Below are 9,108 nucleotides of genomic sequence, written 5' to 3'. Positions count from 1 at the left end.
CTTGCTGGTAATGCAGGAGAGGGAAGCAAGGGTGGTGGGGGTCTGGGGTATGCTTCCCTAAAGGCAGATCTGGGGAACCCTTGGTGCTGACCCTGTTCCCGACAGAAGTCCCTAAGTAGTCAGAGGAGGACTTGTCAGCATGCCAACCTGTCCCTTGAGTGCTGGGCTGGGAGGACGGAGCAGAGTCCAAAGGGATGAGGACACAAACCACAGCCCTGGGATGAGGCTCCTGACCTGGAGGCAGGGCCATCTGGGTGGTGGGGACTGGAAGTGCAGTGTGCTTGGACCTGCTGTGACTCACACACAGAGGAGGCAGTTGGCTCATGTGGCCTGTTGTGGTTTGTGTCTGGAGTGCCCAAGTCTCTTGTCCTCTTTTCTTTCTCCCAAGGGTGGCAGAGGTCCAGCAGTGCGGCTCTGGGAAATGACTGGATCAGGAGGCTCTGGCCTCAGCAGTGGGTAATTCCATTTGATGTGTGAGAAATAGCAAGTCCGGAGGTCCAATTTCAGAACATGGCATTTCAACCTAGTTGGGATGTAAGGTCCAGTCAGGGCCCCTCTGAGCTCCCCAGCCCGTGTCCATTTGTAGCCATTTTAACTACAGTCCTTCCTTTTGTTGGCCCCAGTTTTAAAATTATCTGAATGCACCCATTGTCACCCTGAGATCCTCCTCATAGCAGAGCCAGGGGCAGTGCTGCCTTAGGGCTAAAAGTGGGTGCACTGCCTGCCCAGTGTGCTTGCTGGCCAGACTGGTGCAATGGCACACCCTTCTGCAGGAGTCGGGCTGCCTCCCGAGCCTCTGTGCTTCTGAGCAGTGTGATGTGGCGCCCTGTGTTTCCACCAGATTGATAATCTGAATGGATGGCTGGACAGTGGGACTCACCTGGGGGATGTGGGTCATGGAGGAATGCCCTGGCAGGGTTTGTCTGGCCCCTTCACTTCTCCTTTCTCCCTCTGCTTTGCCTCCCTGCCACCTGAGCTGATTGGCTTTCTCCCACCACACCCTTCTGCCACCATACTGGGCCTGGCCTCAGGGGCCGGGGAGCCACGGTCATGGCTGCAACCTCTGAAACTCACCAGCCAAGCCTCGCCCCTCTGAGTGGCTTTGCTCAAGTGTTTGTCACCTCCAGGAATTCAACTCAAAAGCTGGCAAACGGTCATAGACATGGGACCAGCCCAGAGATGGTGCTCAAGAGAAATTCTTGGGAAGCTTGTCCCATAAGGTCTGGAAATGTAGATGAGGGTCACAGAACCCAGGGTCCAGGGCAGGTGATGGTTGGGTACCTCTTTGTCCAGGGTAAAGATGGAAACTCTGAAAGGGATTGAATCTGGGGGAGAGAATGCCCTTGCCAGCTACCAGGAGCTTGTCAGGCACATGGTGTGAACTCTCACTGGACCCAACTGAGCACCTGTCCACTTCCTTTCCACACAGGTCCTTCTGATCCCATGTGCCACCTGCCTCTGCCTGGTGGGTGGACATGGAAGCAATGAGTTCTGAGATCTTCTGAGCACATGAGGACACAGGATGGGAGCCATGGGAAATAAGCCAGGACTGGAGGAGACCCAAATTCAGAGCCTGCCCCAGGAGGGCTGGAGGAGAGATGAACTCAGAGCCTGCCCCAGGAGGGCTGGGGGAAACCCGAACTCAGAGCCTGCTACAGGAGGGCTGGGGGAGAGATGATCTCAGAGCCTGTCCCAGGAGGGTTAGAGGAGATCCAAACTCAGAGCCTGCCCCAGGACAGCGATGTGTTGCTTGAACAACACTCTGCAGGCCAACATACCATTTTGGAGACATCCCCTCACAGGCGGCAGACCCATGGATCGCACCCTGGCTGACTGTGGCTCTCAGGCCTGCTCTGATTGAGTGAACATCTTTCCACTTAAAATTCAAGGTTTAATGACCCAAAGAATAGAAACTGATGAGGAAATACACGCCACTCCTAATCTCAGAATATATTTGTCATCACTGTCAATCTCCCATTTCCTCCCCTGGGAGGACACAGAAGTTCTTCCCCGCACCTTCCAGCACACACTATCACCAAGGGTTGAGTGCCCCAGGGGACAAGTGCAGGGAGCGTGGCCGCCTTCCTCCAGAAGCCCCTGCCTTGTGGCCTGGCTGGGGTCATACAGTCTACCTTGCAGGTCAGTAGAAGCCTTGGGGAGGGTGTGGTGCCAGAGCAGAGCAGCAGTTGGAGTGACTGGTGGCCAGGCCAATCTTGCTCAGCCCACCTGCCTCTCCCAGGGGTCCCACTGGCACAGACTGAAGAGCAGCGGCTCTGCTGCCCTTGGCCCCACATCTAGGTCACAATCTGCTGCTTAATCCCTCACCCACTGATACCTGCTGGCTCTCAGCTCAGCCCGGTTTTCCTATCCCATGGGGTCTTCCATGCACCTGCCTTGCTTGCCCCATGAGGTGTCTGAATCTCCTTCTGAAACCCTGGGCTGAGTGTGGGTGCTTGGTGGGACTGCTCCCTGGCACACTGCTGGTCGTGCAGCCAGCCCAAGCTCTGGCTCCCTGGGCTCTGCCTACCCCTTCCTCTGCCCTGCAGGGTTAGGGGTCCAGGGCGTCTGCCCACATTCATGGTGGCCTGATGAATGCCCCACACTGGTGCCCTGCTCTGCTGCTGTGTGGTGGGTCAGCACGGCAACTGGCTGGAGGGCAGTGGAAGCCAGGCTCCCTAGAGGCAGGGCTGAACTGGCCCACACGCACACCTGGTCTATAAGGTCTGTTGGGTCCACAACAGTAAAGAAGATGAGACACCGCCCTGTGTTGCTGGTCCTGGGACAGATAGATGTCAGAGAACGTGCAAAGGGACACATTGGGTGGGTGACAGCCAAGCGCATCAGTGATAGAAAACTACACCCAACTTGGGAGGCAGTCAGGCCTGGGCTGCCGCTAGCCTGGCTGCCACCTCCTGAGCTCTGCAGCAATTTGCTTAGCTTCTTGACACAACCATTTCACCCTCTGTAAACTGAAAACCACAATCCAAATTCACTAGGCTTCATGAGTGTTGATGAGAGAATGAAGTTAAGTCTTGTGGTTACTTAGCACAGCCTGGGACATGGTGCCCACACAAGACCGGCGCAGACACAGTAGCTCTTAGCCATCATTACTGATCAAGTGTGAACCCACATGCCTGGGGCTGTAATTTGAAGAAAGGATCATGAAAATAAATGAAAATTCCAAGGTGCACTTGACTACCTCCCAGAAGACTCGACACGGCACCTCTAGTGCCTCTGTCCTATTAACTGAGGGACTCCCTGGGGAACAGACAGGTGTCTGGGAGGTGGGGTGGGGCAGACTCCGCTGGAGTCCTGGGAATCAACACAGGGCTTTCTCACCTCCCCTGGATGGCTATGGGACACAGGGGTCTCCTGCAACTGTCACAGGCTCAAGCGTCTTGAAGGGACCCCAGTAGAGGCCCACGCTGCCTGGGGTTGTGGCGACTGCACTGTCCACTTCTCCTGAACTAGAGCTGTGAGGACCCTCAGATGGCAGGCTTTCACTGACAAGAGAGGGTTACCAAGGCAGAGGTCCACCCTGAGGTGGCACAAAGGGCTGGAGGTCCACCCATCTCCTGAGTTGTGGATGAGGCTCTGAAGTCACAGCTTGCAGGGGTGGAGAAATGAGGACAGTGGGATCACCCAGAGGTCGGGCCCCACCTGTGATGTACTTCACTGCACACACCTGATTTCCCACTGGGGAAAGTCACCAGACACATGGACCTGAGAATGGTCTCTGGGGAACCAGTGCTGTGGTTTAGGGGTTCACAGAGACATGCCCAAGAATGCAAGGAGCGGGAAGAGAGGCTGGGGACCATGGCCAGGGCTGCTGGGATGAGTAGGAGCCAGAGGGAGGATGAGAGACAATGGAGCTGGAGATGAGCCTCCAATCTGGGGAGTCAGGTCAGCGGGGTCCCACCAGGATCGCCAGGAAGGAAGAGAGAAATCCCAAAACTCCAAGGGCATTCAGAGCTAAGGAGGAAGAGTGCAACACAGGAGGGCACCTTGGAGGAGCCTTTAGTTTCTCATTGCGAACAGAATTTGAAAGCCAGAAAGTTCTAGAATGGTACCTGTGGCCGATGCAAGGAGGACTGCAATCCAAGACTCCCATCCATTTGGGAGGAGAAGCTGAGCAGAGGCCACCTGCCAGTGCTCAGCGTTCAGAGTACTCTTCTGGGCAGACACTCGAGGAAGCACCAGGGGGAAGGCAGCCTGGGAGGAGCCGGTAAGCATGGGAAACCCACCTGGCTGAAATTGCAGGGTGGCTGTCGGAGTGGCAAGTGCAGGTGCCAAGGAGAGTCAGCAGGGACTCTATGTGGTGTAGGCCATGGGCATGGCAGAAGGGCACTACAGCCCAAGTGGACCAGCTCACCTGAGGCCTACCAGGGAAGGGAGCACCATATCCAGGAGAAGGTCCATGTTCCTCTCACAAAGCAGGTGGGAGCATGAGCACCTGGAAGGAGTCTGTCACTAGCAGCAGGGCCAAGTAGGAGCAGGAGGGGACAGCATGGCCTGCCAAGAGCAGGCAAGGAAGACTGAACCATGAGAGCGAGCCCTCACAATGGCAGGAATAGAGCAAAGCACTTCTGCAGCCTGTGCACTGACTACAGCGCCAGTTCCACCAGGGGCAGAGGCAATGACTAGGGTGAGGAGTGGGCCCTTGGCCACACTTTGTGGCCAGAAACAGCTTCAGAGAGGCTGGCAGCAAGGGGACATCGGGTCCATGAGAGACATGAAAGGAAGGGCAGCAGAAACCCAGGGAGATAGAATGGAACTGGAAGGGACCACCCTGCAGGTCAAGGAGGGAAGGCAGTGTGGAGGTGGGTATGGGCTGTGGCCTTCTCCACGTGCCTAGCTGGTACTGCAGGATGGCATGGTGGCACCATTTCTGACAGGTACGAATGGCTGAATTATCTCATGACTATGCATGTTTCAGGTCCTTTTCTACCAACAGTTGAGCAGACTGAAGGAATCTCTGGCCTTTTGTGGGGAAAGAGGCCTTGACTGCTTGCCTCTATTAGGGAATTTCCAGTGGTTTCTTCAAGTGGCTCAAAGCGGTGCTGCTCCTTCCAGCCGATGGATGAAACTGCACAGGTGGATCCAGTCTTCCACTTTTCCCCAGGCTTCTGGGATGAGACTAGGCTTCCTCTTGCTCTCCCTGGTGGGCAGGTCTGGAGGCCAAAGCAATAGGGCCTAAAGAGAGGGTTTGGGGCAAGTCACCCCATGTCCTCATCTGTGAAGTAGGAACAGTAGCACCCACCTCACCAGGAAGTTGAAAGAATCACTGAGTTACCAATGGACCAGCACACAACTGGTGAAAATCTCTCTCCAACAGCTCCTTGGCAGGTAAGCTGGCAAGGGCATGGTGCCTCCTGGGGGGGGGGGGGTTGTGGGCTGCTTTCCCAGCTGTGGTCCAGTCTCTAAGGACAGACGATGGCCAATGCATTGTGCTGTGACTCACACGCTCAGATCAGAAGGCTGTGTGTTTGCAGAAGCTCAACCCACCTGCATTCTAGTTGGGCTCTATGGTCCACAGAAAAAGAATAAAGATTTATATTTTAAGGATGAAATATTTTCCAAAAGAGAAATGTAAGCCTCTGATTCACCTGTGTTTTGAATCAAGAACAGGCAATATCACTTGTGGGACAGGCAAAATAAATATTAAAATGTGCATTAAAATCTCCATTTGTCACCCATAAAGGTCCCAGGAAGATGCACAAATGGTGGGAACTCGGGGGAGGAGAGACAGAGGGACAGGACAGGGGGCTGGCTGGAGCTCCAGGAGAAGGGGAGACTCAACTTCCCCTGTAGGACTCCTGGCTTGGGTTTGCTGTGGGCTCCAGGGGAGTTCCTTCCATGGTGAAGCTCTTCTCCTCTAGTGAAGCAAGAATCTCATTCACTGCTGCCTGGGCTGATGAGGGTCAGTGTGCCCAGCACAGGAGCTACTCCGTGGTGACAGTAGTGACCATGGTGATGGCAGTGATGCCGTCACTGTGATGGGTGGTAAGGAGCAGGCAGCTGGCCCAGGCCCTCTGCTCCTGCATGGGCTGGGCCTTTTCCCTGGAGCGAGAGGAGTGCAGGCCTGGAGGGGCAGGCAGCCCTGGCACCAGCTCCAGACAGGACTCACCCACCCTGTCCTCAGCGCAGGGCCCAGGACCTTCTTGAGCCCTTCTCTGCAGCTGTTCCCATGGTTTCCCCTGCCACCACGCAACAGCACAATTGTTCCAGCTGCCTCCAGGTTCAAGGGGATGTCCCTTCCATGGGGGAAAGAGCAGCTTGCTGGTCAGGAAACCTGGCTTCTATGCAGAAATGCCTGTTTCAAAAGTGAAGGATTCTGGACTAGGGCAGCCATTACACCTAAAATTCTCTTTTCACACCTCGCTGGCACACAGGTGTATCCCAAGCCAATCCTGCAGTGCAGAGAGCCCTTCCCACTGGTTTCTCTGAAGGCACCTGCTGGAACCCTGAGCACAGCCCACTCAGAAGGGCCACTCTGGACTCAATGTTCCTATTGCCCAGCAGTCCCGGCCGGTGGCACACTGCCCTCCATCCTTTCTCACCTCAGTGTTCTCCTTCTTTCTACACTCACCTTCAAATCAAGACATGAGAAATCCTACTTCCAAAGCAAAGCAGACAAATTGAAAATAAAAAGAAGCCATTTCTACCAGCAAAGAAGCAGCCAAGGTCCAGGGTGCCCGGCCTTTGGTTGCTCAGCCTGGCCACATGCAGGCTGCCCTTTGTTTATATTTTTCCAGAAACAAGGAGCCTGCCCAGTTCCCAGAGGCCTCTGCCCTGTGCAGGAGAACTGGAGTGTCAGTCAGGTTGGGTCATGGTGTTTTCAAGGGAGGCCAAGCAGTAAGACAGGACACACAGGGAGGAGAAACAGAGAAGGCTGCTGGTTGGCCTGAAGGGGGCTCAGCAGGTGTGGGGCCAACTGGGGTGGGGACGGCACCAACAGTTTAAAAGTGACCTTTTGGCTTCAATGTTGTGATTTTCCCACCTGTTTCCATCCTCTGGACATGAAGTGCCTGGGCGGAAACCATCACAGAGGTCACTTCTCACCTAGAACCTGCCCTTCCCCTGACTTCAGCAAGCCAGGATCTGCCCCAGTAGCTCTGCACCTGCTGAACCTCAGGCCTGGACCCAGCCCCAAGGTTCCCTCCCTATGTCCCCTGGCATGCACCTCTGACCACACAAAGCCCCTTTCCATCCACACCATATACTGCTTCTTATCATCAGGGATGGAAGTACCAGCCCTATCCTGTTGTTTAAGGCATCTTCTCCAGAACTTTATAGCAGTGGCCCAGTAAGCTGGTACCCTGTCCTCCTGTCCTGGGGAGGTCATGGCATGCCACAGGGCCAGATCTCCAGGCTACTTCCATGCAGCTCACTCCCTGTTGGGCTGGTTGAATGCCGTGCCCAGGCTGCTCCTCGCCTCCTGTGTGGGGATGAGGCCCAGGAAGCTGCACTGTTTCTCAGAGTTTCCAGATGAAGGTGGAGCCAGCCCGGCCTGGTCTTTCCACAGCTAGTCTGACCTACTTGAGCATGGGATGGGCTTTAGTTCCTGTTTCACCTGGTAGGGACCATGCCTACCTTCTTTGCCAATGTGGGTGATAGGGTGGCTGCAGATATAACTGATAAAGTTAGCCCATTATATCCTGTTATCCATTTTTTTGCATGTTGAGCAATAAATATACCATGTACGTTACTTTGAAAGAACTATTTATGTTTTCAGAGTTCAATTCTTTTGAGGAAAATAGGTGAATGAATAGTCATAATATCCCTTAATTTCATTGACTTCATTAACAATACTAACAATAATAAAAGATGTAATAAACTTTGGATTATGATTTCTAATTTATTTTAATGTACCTGTGTGCATTTCACTGAAAAGTTCAGAAAATCAAAAATGTGGTACTTGGTGAACTAAGATGAGGTTATACTGGAACAGGTGGGTCTGCTGTGGTCTGATTGGCATTCCTGTAAGGAGGGTACACAGGGAGCCGGAGGACCTGGAGAAGGCAGTTCTCATGTCCATGATGACTGTTAGTGCTGCTGTGGAATCACAGTTCCAAGACCCTGTAACAAGGGAAGAATGCCGGTCCTTACTGACAAGGACAGAGCCTCCTCCTCCCTGAGATGGAGGCAGGTCTGGGTGTTCACATTCTCTGCTGGCCAGGACCACAGTGGTCCTCCTCCCTGGCAGATCAGGGCTCAGCATCCTCATAACCTGGAATCCTGGCCTGCCCCACCCACAGGACAGAGGTAGAGGCTTCCAGGAAGGACTCAGCCCCACCCTTGCTGGGACTGTCCAGAAAGGGCATTTTGAGGAGCTTCACTGTGTCTCAGGGCCTGAACTTCAAAACGCAAGTCAACTTGAGACACTGCTCAGATGCTTCTGGGAGTATAGAAATTCTTGAATGTCTGCCACCCAGAATCCAGTACACATTCCAGCAAAGCATTTCTATGAAGCGTGGTGCTCAGATGAAAGCATTTGATGTACCGTCAGTCACATGCAATCAGGGCAGGAAGCACTCCTTCTGAATTTGCCATTTTGGTGTATTATCCTAATAGAGTATTATTTTTAAACTACCACAATATTTTAATTACATTCTCAGCATGAGTCATTATGTACCTTGGTGGAAAAGCACTTCTGACTGTAATTGCTTGCTGGAGCCCCTGGTACAGTCAACAATCTTGGATTTGCCTGGAATGGATTGACATCTGTGTTGTGGCAGCTGCTCTGGGCTCCTCCCATGAAGAGCAGCAGCTGTCTCGTGCTCTCTTCCTCTTTCCTATCTCTCTGTCCCTCTGTCCATCCCTCTTGACAATCTTCACTAAGCACTCCATGCAGGCCAGTGACTTCTAAGTTCTGGGACCCTCCAGAACTCTGGTCCTTGGACTTGCCACCAAGAGAGAGAGCTTGGCTTGCAGGGTGGTGGTAGGCTTTGAGGAGGACAAAACTGGAGGAGGGCCAGGGTCACGGGGCCAGGGTCACTGAGGGGCCAAGGGAGACAGCCTAGTGCAATCACTTCTATCTGGACATGGCCACCAGACCTGTTGCATCAGGAGGCACTGGTTGAGCACAGCCAGCAGGCAGGGTGGGGT

This window comes from Sciurus carolinensis, unplaced genomic scaffold, assembly GCF_902686445.1.
Source record: "Sciurus carolinensis unplaced genomic scaffold, mSciCar1.2, whole genome shotgun sequence".
Lineage (NCBI taxonomy): Eukaryota > Metazoa > Chordata > Mammalia > Rodentia > Sciuridae > Sciurus > Sciurus carolinensis.
Note: the sequence above shows the minus strand (reverse complement) of the source record.